General features: G+C 37.7%; 1 protein-coding gene across 1 annotated transcript in view; it reads left to right on the forward strand.

The window, feature by feature from the left end:
- Positions 1–4,095: 4,095 nt before the first annotated feature.
- slc7a14a (solute carrier family 7 member 14a) overlaps positions 4,096–13,810 on the forward strand; it is a 49,740-nt gene continuing 40,025 nt past the window's right edge. The window contains exon 1 of the mRNA XM_047345432.1: positions 4,096–4,890. The gene's annotated coding sequence lies outside the window, so the exon portion shown is untranslated. The remainder of the gene's footprint in view (positions 4,891–13,810) is intronic.

Genomic DNA, 13,810 nt, shown 5'->3' on the forward strand with positions numbered 1-13,810 from the left:
TTACTGCTATTCAGGAAAGACAAAACACAGGGTTTTATTTCTTTTAACGTGAGACTGATATGTGGCAGCTTTTTAAGATACATTTACACATATATTTAATTCTTTAAATCGTCTTCTGTACTGTATTCTGGAAAGAGATAAAAAGGTTTTAAGTAAGAGAGAACGGCAGTGTTCTTGTGCAGCCTCAATCAAGCAGTTAAAAAATACATAAAAAGCCCACATCCATGTTTTCCTTCGTATCTAGTTCAATTCCCTGTTTTTATTATCCCTTTTACATCATGCTCTATTATCTGTTTATTTTTTTAAATTTTAACATTGTCATCTCCCTTATCTTTCTTGTCTAAATACCTTCTCATTTCTCCAACATTCACTTTACATTTGGTGTATGCAGTCTATATTTTTGCTGTGGCTCCTTTGTTTGAAAGCTTCTGTCCTCTTGGCTTCATTCGGTGAGTGTAGGAAGAGTACTTCTGGAGATTTTAGTGAATAATACATGTCTGTTAAAGCAAACCAAAGGAGGCTGACACAGATGGAAGAGAGACTACTGAGTAGGGAATGGAGTTTTCATAGCATGTGAGTGTGAAGCATTTATTAGGATGAAATATGAGTAGGAAGTTTTGGTATTGGGTGGAAACATGAGAATCTATAAATCTAATACATTCACAATGGAAAAAAAGGAAAACTGTAACAGAGCCCTTTTTCTATTTCTGTACATACAGAAACAGTGCTGTTGAAAAGTGCTACCCTCAGTAATCCACCCCTCAGTAATGGATTTGAACCGTTTTATTATTGCCTAAAAACACATTTCAAGGAATTAAAAAATTGGGTGCACAAGATGGATTTTCTCTACCCTGTGGTCAGAATTATACATAGAACCTTACTGATATTTAGTTAAATATCCTTTACAAAGTGACAGATAAACTACAGACTTTCTATAACCATCGACAGGCTTCCAGCGTAATTCTGACCGGATATAATCAGGTTAGTTTCCCGAAATGGATCAGGCATTTAAGAGTAGTAGTAATAGTGACACCTCTAGTGACCCTTGTAGCCAAAAGAAGAACAACTAGATTTTGTCTTCTTTGACTGTAAAATGTTTTTTCCAAATGGCATTTATTTTGTAGTTATACCCTAACTGCCTTAATTTACATCCAATTAAATATAAAAATATTATTTGTGTTTTCTTCTGTCTGCCAGATGCTTAATTAATTATTGTTAACAGGAATATTGCCCCTACAATTAGTGTAGATTTAGATAAGATGCAAATGAGCAACTTGAGGCACACACAGAACAAGCCAAATTTCACTGTTACAACTATGTAGATCATTTTATTGAAGCTGCTGTTGCTCAATGAGGATGTTGAAGTTGAATTGTAACATATGTTTCTGAACAAGAAATTCCTTTTCACAATAGCAGTGTTTCACACAATACTAAATACTACAAAGTCACTTTGCTGCACAGTCCCATCTGCTGCTGTCCTCTTCTTTGCAGTAAGAAAACAGTGTTATAAGTTTAACAACAATATATGTTTTGGAGAAACCATTGCTTTTCCATTGTTGCCAGTATAGCTAAATACAACAAAATCACTTTGCTGCACAGCTCCAGGGACTTCTATCTACTGAGTCGCAATTTGAAAATAGCATATAGTGCATGTAACTATATAATAAATGATTTATTAATCCCTTACTTAATCCCTTACTATTCTCCAGAAAGCCTTTAACATTGTTTTACCTTTGGGGTTACAGCTTCTGTTAGATCATTAAAACATGGAGAAAACTGTTGGAATGGGCTTCCCAAAACCTAAACCTCAAATCAACAAATTTAGATAAACTCCACCATTTCTTAAATTAGAATGGGCAAACATAAAGCCAGAATTGTGACAAAAGCTTATTGAACTTCCTGAGGGACAGCTAGCCAAATATTATCGGACTTGTATGTGTATATTTGAGTTTTATGTATAATTTTGACCATGTGTGGATGAAGAAAAAAAATATTCAACAAATTCAAACATATAAATCCAATTCTTGTTTTTGAATGTCATTCAAGTTATTTGTTGTATCATCAATCCACCCTAATAAAATATTGCAATGCATCATTAAATGCCCATCATGAGTGTATGTAACATTTCTTTTGCTATAAACACCAACATCATGTTACTTTTCAGCAACAAATCTGACAGAAATCAGGGTTCATGCCTGCCCTGTTGTCTAATGTCCTGATCAGATTGCTCTGAATTATGGGTAGTGACATTTTGTTCACACATCTGTCTTGGCGCTTAGGGCACCGTGTTAGTGACTCATGCCTCCCTCTCATTCACAGACACGTGCTCTCACAGAAAGTCCCACACTCACAGTAGCTGGACTACAGGGTAGCTGACATTTAGAAGTGAAAAAAAGCAGTGGGAGCTGAGGAGAAAAAAATGGGAGCACCAACCATGATGGTGTCAATGACCTCAAAGTGCAGAAAAAAAAAGTCAAAATAAGTTGCCCTATTCTTAAGATGTTATGCCAACCAAGCCCAATTTTATTGATTCCTGCAACCAAAACATACAGTCTGGCACTGCTTGGGAGTCCTGCTTGTCCTCTTATGCTGATTCCATTGTTTTGTTTTGTGTGCACGGCCTTGTGTTATGGAAGTTTATGTCCACAAATATCATAATAAAAATAATTACACAAAATCTGCATTTTTTTCAGTTAATAGCTTGTATGTATTATGCAACCAAAGGCCAGACATGCGGCTGACAATGCAAATAAACTTAGGTTATAAGTGCTGTGGTGTACAGTATTTATTAACACTTATTCCTTCATACAGCTGAAAACAGAAATTTATGTGCACTGTAAAAAAAAGACCCATTTTCTAAAAATAAATCAGACTAAATTTTTTCTGTCTTAGGCCAATAATAAATAACAAAATTATTTATTTTTTCAGCATTTTTTCATTTTCATAAGATTCAGATGTTTACTATTTGGTAGAATTGTCTTTTTCCTGTATGACCTAGGCCAAATGTTTTTCCTGTCCCTTCCCATCTTCTTACAATAGTTTGTTGTAATTTTGGCCCATCCAGACAAAGCTGTCCACCAAATGTTCATTTTAGTTTTATTTTCATCAGGAGACAGCAAACAAAAATTAAACAAAGATGACATACCAATTAGTTTTTATGAAAATGGCAGAAATCTAGTGTTCTGAGGATACATTATGCATATTGAGCCGCTGTGCAGGGTTTGTGGTTGCAACACATACACATTTTTATAAAATCTATTTTTGCTCTAAATGTCTTTAAGGGTAATTCTTTCAAGCACTTTAAACTTGGTTTAAAGTAAATGCATTTTGATTTTTTTCTTTTACTTTTTCTTTTGGGATCCACAAATGCACACAATACAACTGACATAAATAGGCTGTGGCACAAAAAAACTGCTGAATATTTGATCATACACCAGCACAGGATAAATAATTTAGCATTAGGCCTTTGCATGGCTCTCACTGACTCTGCCTTTGGAGACAAACGGTGAATATCTTTACCCATAGAATATTAAAAAAAACAATGATGTGCTTTAAGATGTCCTTAAGATACTTCTTCAGTGGAAAATGAAAATAAAATGTTAAATAACCTTCTATATTGGAAAATGTTGATCACGACAGACATGTTGTGTGACCTGTTCCGCCCACCGTGCCCGGTCAGAGGGATTTAATGGAAAATCATTTGTGACAGTTTCACAATTTATTGATTTCTTCTATGTAAGAGCAAACCAAATTACATGTTCACAGAAGAGCACCACCTCAATGAGAGCAACAGCATTGCATTCATATTCATAGCCTGACAGTGCCTTGCAAAGGGTATTTTTACCTCCTGAACCTTATCACATTTGGTCATGTTGAAACTACAAACTTTGATGTATGTTATAATCTTATGTGATAGACCAGCACAACACAATGCATAATTGTGAAGTGGAAGGAAAACAACACTTTTTATGTGTTTTTTTTCTCTTACTAATAAACTAAGAGGTGTGGAATACATTTGCCTGAGCTTTTGCTGCAATTACAGCAGCAAGTCTTCTCTCTTTGCAAAATAGACCAATTTCAATCAAATTTGACGGACTGCATGGGTGGACATCAATTTTCAAGTCTTGTCACACATTCTCACACATACCCTAACCCTGTAAGAACCCTGTATAATGCTTAGGATATTGTCTTGTAACCTAGCCAATTAGTCATGAAGTCAAGATAGACTGGCAACATTTTATTAAGTGTGATAAAGAATAATTCTTGGTTCTGCTTATCTGCAGAATCTAACTTAAAAAATCCTATTTTGGTTATTCTTCCAATTCACTCTTTGTTAACGTTACATATGAACATTTGTAACCTGTTTTTTTTTAAATTTCTTTATTTTTTTTTTAATCCAAAATGTAATCTATTATGCTGAGTCAATGCAAAACCTTGTTGTTTTGAATCCGGACTGGATCGGTCCATATTTGACCTAGAACTGGGTTAGCAAAAAACACCAATTTATTTTGATTCTTACCCTGCAACTTTTTTTCTTTTTTTTTTTTACCCTAAACGCGTCTCTTTCCTGTAATTGGGAATCCTGGCCGGAATATTGTGTCATTGTCGGATCTTTATTAATCACGGGTTGGGGTGGGTGGGCCGAAACGACGACATCCTGGCTGGGTAGGAAAACAAACCGGATGACTGTTACACCGCGTCTGCCTTCACACGTTTTGGATGATTTAAACCGTTTTACATCATCGGCCTCACCCTCCCCCTCCCCCCCCTCCATCCTGTGCTGCCTCCCGCCGATGCGCCGCGCAAGCAGCCCGGAGATGCTGCTGCTGCTGATGTTAGCGACCGACTGCAGCATCCGACATGGGCATCCTTTAATCCGGCCGCGGCACAGTGAGTGATTTACCTCCACTTCTCTCCTGCACGCTATCACAGTGACGCTTTTTCTAAACTTAGCTGTTATCCCACCCACCATCTCCCTTTATCGTCTCTCTACACGGTTGTTTTCCATCTTCCTCTGTGCAGTTTTCCATTTTTTTTGTTCAAGAGGTATGGCGCATAACTCGGTGGAAACAATGGGACCTCGTACTGTTTAGTAGCAGATAAAGAGATGTCGGGGAATTGTCCCTTCCTGTATCTAAACCCCACCTAAAGTGATGTTTCTTTGCGGAAGAGAAAGGATGAAAGAGTTTAGGGTGGGTGTCGCTTCTCCCACCGGACTTAAGCTGCAGCAGGCAACTGTACTATTTGTACAGACAGGTATCTAACTTAAATAGGCTGATATAAATAATTAAACACAATTTGTTGCAAGTGAACATATTTGACTATATCATCTATCTATCTATCTATCTATCTATCTATCTATCTATCTATCTATCTATCTATCTATCTATCTATCTATCTATCTATCTATCTATCTATCTATCTATCTATCTATCTATCTATCTATCTATCTATCTATCTATCTATCTATCTATCTATCTATCTATCTATCTAAAGAAGGTAACATGCTGTTCAACTGGATGGCTGTCTGTGTTTATTTGAGGACAAGAGCACTCAGACACTGACAGCCTCAAGCAGTCAAACTAGGCTAATCCCTAATGACATGGACAGATCTCTCTCTCTCTAGCCACCACCTCTCTCCATCTATTTGTCTGTTTTTTTAGTTGCCATAAGGTTCTGTCTACTTTTCCTCCCCTTCCTCTTAGTTCTTTGTTTTACTTAGTTGTGATGGCGTGCTGTCCGTGGTGCTGAAAGCAGGCGTCAGCAGATGGCTCAGTACTACGCTGAAGCTTGATGGGCCTGTCAGTGCTCAACAGGTGCCTGGCTAAAGCCATAAGAGACAGCAGCAGGGATGCTGAGGATAGTGCAGAACAAAGTTGTGTTAGGACATATTTCAGTTAATATCATATGTTGGCATGTTGAATGACTTTGTTTATAAGGGCCATATTCCAGAGATCCATCAATAATTCAGCAGTTGATTGGAATGGGGGTGATTCTGATCAGTTAAATAAATAGACAAAACTCCAACACAGTGGCAAAACTTGCTAAATTAATTGAGCAACATTTTGGTCATAACATCTTTTAAGCAAACACATTATAATGATTATAAACTCTCTGAAACAGAAGGTGGTTTAAGTGTCTGACCAATCACATCCAAACTTCAAACGGCACTCAAAACTGAACAGTCAAAAAATAAAAAATAAAATAAAATAAAACAATCTGGCCCACTGATCCATTGTTTAGGTTTTCTTCTAGTTTTCCCAACATCTATAGCCTCTATGGACAAAAAAGGCAATAGGAGCAAACAGTGAACACACCATAATTAGTGGTGCCAGGTCAGGGTGACAGCAATACTCTTCATTATGGAAGTTGTTACTGAGGGCAGAAGGCTCAGAGTCAGCTGTTGTCAGTGTCATTGAAGTGTTTACAAATGAAGTAATTGAAAGCACCGATATGCAACATACTATTTGTTTCCTACAATATGTCTGGACTTCCTGAGACATTTCTGTGATTCCGTCTGCTGCGAGAGATTGAGAGAGAGCAAGACTTGAGGCAGATAAGATGATGGTAAAAGGACTACAGCAAAGTTGCTGTTTTGCTATTTTGTTTTTTTCAACTCTCTTTGCAATGGAGCATGGGGGATTCGTGTTACGCTGATGATTTGCATTCTCCAGGGATGCAAGCCACACTACTCATTAACATAAATTTCAAAATTTGTCATTGTTTCAAAAAAATATATTTTACATCTTAAAAGAAGAAAATCTGTCAAAAGTCTGTAATTTTTGCATCTCTTGTCAAGGACATTACTTACCTGTAGACTTACAAAATTACCAGACATAATGATTTTCCAGTTCTCCCAAAACAAAAGAATGCATAGCAGAAATAAAAAAAGGAACATTATGACTATTGTGTTTTGATGTGGAACAATTTGCTGAAACAATAGCAATAAGAAGGAATAAACAGACGATTATGTAACTGACCAATTTAGCAACTGCAGTTTGTCTCCCTGAATATCCCTCACACATACTCTCAAACAGCCTCTGAGACATGCAGATCTTCTTTAAGAAGACAGATTCACATGGAGGGCCAGAGGCTCTTGTTGCAGTCACTGCTTGCTAATGGGCAATTTCATGCCTAGTATGTCTGTTCGCCACAGTGTTAACATGCCGGTTGACCTACAGTGCCTAGCAAAGGAATTCATACCAGACCATTTATACATTTTGTCACGTTACAAAAACCAACCTCAGTGTGTTTTGTTGGGATTTTATGTAACAGACCAACACAAAATGATGACGTGAAAAATAAAGGACTATAATGATGATTTTTACAACTCCCCTTCTCACTGATTACCCTAAAATAAAAAGAACGAAAGACGATGGGATATGGGAGCTGCACTCTACAAATCTTTGGAAAAACGACCAGAGGATAGCCATGATTAAATGAAAAATTTCCACTTGCAGTTTGCCATAAACCAAGTAGGTGACACAGCAAACGTGGATGAAGGTGCTTAAGATTAAACAAAAATGAAACCTTTTGGCCTATAGACAAAATGCTATTTACGGCAGAAAACTAATACTGCACATAACCGCAGTAACTTATTTCTTGTTTCAGAGAAATAAGTTACTGCTAAGGTGCTCAAAACGAAAGAGAGGGCTGTTGCAGAGGACTGATTTGATCTGCAGTCTGCTGTGAGAAAACCCTCCACTCCCCTTCGACCTTCAGATTCTGCTGGTCATTAAGCATTCCTTCCAAACACTAATGTTTGGAAGGAATGCTTCCAAACTGAAACAGGTAAAGCTTGGTTTCATTTTTGTTTAAAAGACTGATTTATGTTTTCATAAAAAAAAAAAAAAACAACACGAGATAAAAACCTTCTACATGCCCATTTGAAAGAATCAAAAGTTATAAATTTACTAAGGATCAGTGCTTTGAAACAGCCTTGTTTTTGCTCTTTTCTGACTATACGTGGCAGCAAAGACACACAGACACATATACTATTTTATTTATGAATGGCTGGCTTACCCCCACCTCCTTTATTTCTATCAGTTACTGGTTAGCACTGACGTCAGAGAACTTGCCTGCGCATGAAGGCCAATATGATCGGAGCCTTGCACACATTTACACATTGTGTTTTTGCCTTTGTCTCTGTTTAAGGTCTATAGGTGCACACAATGAATCCTTGTGTTACAGTAAGCACTTAAGAGAATAGAAAGAGAAAGACAGAACAGAAATGAATGAAAAAGACTGAATAAAGTCAGCTGTGTAGGAGGTAAATGGACTTGATAACTGTCACAAGATAGTAATCTGAACTTTTATAACTATAGTTGCTCAAAGACCTAAAAAGCATGAAGTATTGAGACAAGTAATTATAACCCTTAGAGCATGATGAGGCATGAAAAGTATCTTATTGCTGGAGGTTTGCTTTGGTCTTCAAGAATGATGTTCTTTTAGTCACTGTGCAGATCCATCTGAAATTAATCTGAAATATACCCCTGAATGTATTTTCAACCTTATTCAATTTCAATTCAATTCAGTTCAGTTTTATTTATATAGCGCCAATTCACAACACATGTTGTCTCAAGGCACTTCACAACAGTCAGGTACATACATTCCTATTAATCCTAACCATTGAACAGTGCAGTCGGAGTTAGTTATTTATTCAAATTTGATAAAAAGTTTTTCTATCTAAGGAAACCCAGCAGATTGCATCCAGTCAGTGACTTGCAGCATTCCCTCCTCCTGGATGAGCATGTAGAGACAGTGGACAGTCACTGGCGTTGACTTTGCAGCAATCCCTCATACTGAGCATGCATGTAGCGACAGTGGAGAGGAAAAACTCCCTTTTAACAGGAAGAAACCTCCAGCAGAACCAGGCTCAGTGTGAGCGGCCATCTGCCACGACCGACTGGGGGTTTGAGAGAACAGAGCAGAGACACAAAAAGAACAAAGAAGCACTGATCCAGGAGTACTTTCTATGGGAAGGAAAAGTAAATGTTAATGGATGTAGCTCCTTTAGTCGTTTCACCTAGAAAGAAAGAACAGATAAACTCTGAGCCAGTTTTCAAGGTTAGAGTCTTATCTGCTATCTAGTGGTGAAAAAGTAGTTACAATTAGAGATGCATCGATCAAAAAGTTTCTGCCTAATTTCAGATCACTATGTTTTCCTCCAGACTTAACAGCTTCCACATTGAAGAGTGTTGTTTGCTAAACCTTTTATCGTTGTAAACACGGGGCATTTACTGACCTGAAACGGATTACATTTTTACGTGTTTGGCCAATTAGGAATTAGCCGTAAGCTGTACATTTGAAATTGTCAGTTTTCAGTTAAAAGGGATGGTTCTGTGTGGCCATTTTGAATCAGTAACAAAAAGCAGTACCTTTCATGCTGAGAAAGCAAATTGCTAGCTAATAGGAACAAAGATGATTGATTTGGAAATCAGAATGCTATTGTATGTTAGTCTCTTCAAGATACCACAATATTGTTTCTTGACCACGATAATGTTTCTTGTTAAACCAGAAGTGTGTCAAATACGACGGTTAAGATCCTGTGGCTAAACTGCTTATGGTCAAACAAATCTTAATCAGGATTTCAGAAAATCCTGATGGTTTAGAAACTGGTCTTCAACTATGGTACTAACGTTTAAACTCACACAATCAGTTATTTTGTAGTCTTTGTTTAACTCATTTTGTTGTCGTTGTTATCAATGTGGAGAACAATTCAGTTAAAATAGAAACTGCCATGATATTTTATAGTAACTGCAATGTTAATTATAAAATGTCTGATCTAAAAACACACGTTGCTTATTTTAATTTTTTAGCTGAAAAATGTCGTTATACAGTACAGACCAAAGGTTTGGACACACCTTCTCATTCAAAGAGTTGTCTTTATTTTCATGACTATGAATATTGTAGCTTCACACTGAAGGCATCAAAACTATGAATTAACACATGTGGAATTATATACTGAACAAAAAAGTGTGAAACAACTGAAAATATGTCTTATATTCTAGGTTCTTCAAAGTAGCCACCTTTTGCTTTGATTACTGCTCTGCACACTCTGCATTCTGTTGATGAGCTTCAAGAGGTAGTCACCTGAAATGGTTTTCACTTCACAGGTTTGCCCTATCAGGTTTAATAAGTGGGATTTCAAGCCTTATAAATGGGGTTGGGACCATCAGTTGTGTTGTCCAGGAGGTGGATACAGTACACAGCTGATAGTCCTACTGAATAGACTGTTAGAATTTGTATTATGTCAAGAAAAAAGCAGCTAAGTAAATAAAACAAGTGGCCATCATTACTTTAAGAAATGAAGGTCAGTCAGTCCGAACAATTGGGAAAACTTTGAAAGTGTCCCCAAGTGCAGTCGCAAAAACCATCAAGCGCTACAAAGAAACCGGCTCACATGAGGACTGCCCCAGGAAAGGAAGACCAAGAGTCACCTCTGCTGCGGACGATAAGTTCATCCGAGTCACCAACCTCAGAAATCGCAGGTTAACAGCAGCTCAGATTAGAGAACAGGTCAATGCCACACAGAGTTCTAGCAGCAGACACATCTCTAGAACAACTGTTAAGAGGAAACTGTGTGAATCAGGCCTTCATGGTAAAATAGCTGCTAGGAAACCACTGCTGAGGACAGGCAACAAGCAGAAGAGACTTGTTTGGACTAAAGAACACAAGGAATGGACTTTAGACCAGTGGAAATCTGTGCTTTGGTCTGATGAGTCCAAGTTTGAGATCTTTGGTTCCAACCACCGTGTCTTTGTGCGGCGCAGAAGAGGTGAACGGATGGACTCTACATGCCTGGTTCCCACCGTGAAGCATGGAAGAGGAGGTGTGATGGTGCGGGGGTGCTTTGCTGGTGACACTGTTGGGGATTTATTCAAAATTGAAGGCATACTGAACCAGCATGGCTACCACAGCATCTTGCAGCGGCAAGTTGGACCATCATTTATTTTTCAACAGGACAATGACCCCAAACACACTTGCAGGCTGTGTAAGGGCTATTTGACCAAGAAGGAGAGTGATGGGATGCTGCGCCAGATAACCTGGCCTCCACAGTCACCGGACCTGAACCCAATCAAGATGGTTTGGGGTGAGCTGGACCGCAGAGTGAAGGAAAAATGGCCAACAAGAGCTAAGCGTCTCTGGGAACTCCTTCAAGACTGTTGGAAAACCATTTCAGGTGACTACCTCTTGAAGCTCATCAACAGAATGCCAAGAGTGTGTGGAGCAGTAATCAAAGCAAAAGGTGGCTACTTTGAAGAACCTAGAATATAAGACATATTTTCAGTTGTTTCACACTTTTTTGTTCAGTATATAATTCCACATGTGTTAATTCATAGTTTTGATGCCTTCAGTGTGAAGCTACAATATTCATAGTCATGAAAATAAAGAAAACTCTTTGAATGAGAAGGTGTGTCCAAACTTTTGGTCTGTACTGTATATACTTAAAATTAACATATTAAAACATAAACAGTCAGAAAGTGATTGAGGGTGGGTGGCGTAAGACAGATGAATAAAAAACCTTTAACCAGTTGCAGACTGTTTGAACACGGTGAGCAGGACAGGCAGTAAGACCTCATTTGCTGGAAAGCTGTATGTAAGATGATAAACTCCCCCCTGTCAGAGAAGACGTGGGTGCGTAAAGAATTGTAATTGAAATAAGAGAAACACTGGGAAGGTTAGAGAGCGTGATGATAAAGAGATGCTCTCTGACTGGTAAACAAATGCTTCTGACTGAACAGAAGGGATGAAAAGTAAGATCGTTTTTTATTAGCAACTGTTTCCTTTTCATAGCACATTGTTGTATGGTATTGTTCATGTATAAAGGGTTATTTTAGATTATATCTTCACAAATTATATTTATACTTGAACATTAAGTAGTTCTCTAAATGACCTTGCTGTTCGTTTGCCACTTAAGGGTAGATAGACAGAGATGTTACCATCATGGCTGGTAAGCTTGGAGCTCTAGGGAGTGGCACTGTTGTTTCTATTTACCTCACAGCCTGGAACCAGATTTATTTTGCTTAGAGCTTCAAGTTGCCTCTGTGTTGGAATAAGGCAAGACAGAGGAGGTTGTGATGGCTCAAACTGTGCATAAACTGGCTTTGTTGACACATTGCAACTGTTCTGTTTATAGGATCACTCACTGTCTACTGAGATCATTCTGCAAAGTTCTTGTTTTTCTCCAAAATATAGTTAATGAGCAGTTATAAACTGTGGCTTTTAGAAACAAAGACGGGATTAAATATGTTATAATTTACCGATCATAATCACAAATCCTGAAGAGTAATCAGTGGAATTACAAAGATGAAGACAATCTGGTTATAGTCTATTTTATTTTAGTTTTTCTTTTACATTTTTACAGATACAAATCAGTAATTTCAAAACCAAAATATAACCGTGGTTAAAAAAGCAAAACCCCACTAACTGGCATAAAATGTAAATGTGTGCTTCAGTGACAACACCAACTAATTGTCTATATCAATGAAGGAAACTTTCAACATCCTCAGCGCTCATAATTTGGGGTATTTTTGCTGTTCATCATCTGGTCAACTTTAGTCTATCAATTAAACTTCAAATTTTCTTTACAAAGCTGCCCTGTCTTCCCTTAATAATGGCTTTTATACTTGCTTTCTCCAATACTCCTGCACATGTTGCCATTTTACACTTGCTGTTTGTCCTCCAATACATAGCCTCGGCTACACTTTGTGCCATCATTGCAAATAAGCATTTGACCTCAGAACAAGTTCCATTATCCATTTTGAAGGGCACCGCATGAGTCAGTTAGCAATTTAATGGTAAATGGTCTGCATTTGTATAGGGCTTTATCAAGTTCAAGGACTCCAAAGAAGAAAATACACATATTGTAGCCATAGCTGCCTGGGGCAGACTGACAGAAGTGAGGATGCCATACAATTGGCGCCACAGGGGCCTCTGACTGCCATCAGCAGATAAGGTGGGTGAAGTGTCTTGCCCAAGGACACAACAACTGAGACGTACAGAGTGGGGGTCCGACCCACCGGTTACCGGACAAACCCTACCCCCAGAGTAGAGTTGGAGACGACAAACAAAGTGAACAATGAAGATTAACTAATAAATTAGCAAAGTCTCTAAAAGAACACTTTAAATGCTTTTTCACCTCTGTATTTTAAGAACTAGTAAAACACATTTTTAGTACTCCTACAGTGTTGTAAGCTGGATTTGTTCAGACTGAAAACTCCCACAGCAATGAACCATTTTGAGTCAACCTTACGGGTCAGCTTTAATACTGCAAAATGTGCTCTTATAAATATTTAATCAATTTCTTCTCTGTTTTTAAAGTTCTTTCATTTATGTTGCAAACCCAACACACCATAGATCTCGTAGGACACATCTATACAGCTTTATTAATGTCATATGCACATTAAACCTATTAAACATTTTTACATTTTGTCACATAAACTTCTCATCTCAAACTTTAACTAAGAGTTTATTTTTTTGGAATCTTAAAGAACTAGCACAGTGTTGCTCAGAATTATTAAGTAGAAAGAAAATGATTGATTAAAGTCTGCAAGTGTGCCATGTGCAACTGAATTCAGCTGCCTTTTCTTCCATACCCTAAATAAAAACCAGTGGAACCTACTGCCTTCAGAATATACCAAATTAGTATTCAAAATTCAACTAGTTGAAAAACAGCTGTTCACTGATCTACTCAGAGTTTTTTTAGAGAACATTGCATCATGAAGACCAAGGACCACACGAGACAGATCTGAGATAAAGTTGGCGAGAAGTTTAATGCAAGGTTATAAAACAAAATCCCCGGTTCTGA

This window comes from Girardinichthys multiradiatus, chromosome 19, assembly GCF_021462225.1.
Source record: "Girardinichthys multiradiatus isolate DD_20200921_A chromosome 19, DD_fGirMul_XY1, whole genome shotgun sequence".
NCBI lineage: Eukaryota > Metazoa > Chordata > Actinopteri > Cyprinodontiformes > Goodeidae > Girardinichthys > Girardinichthys multiradiatus.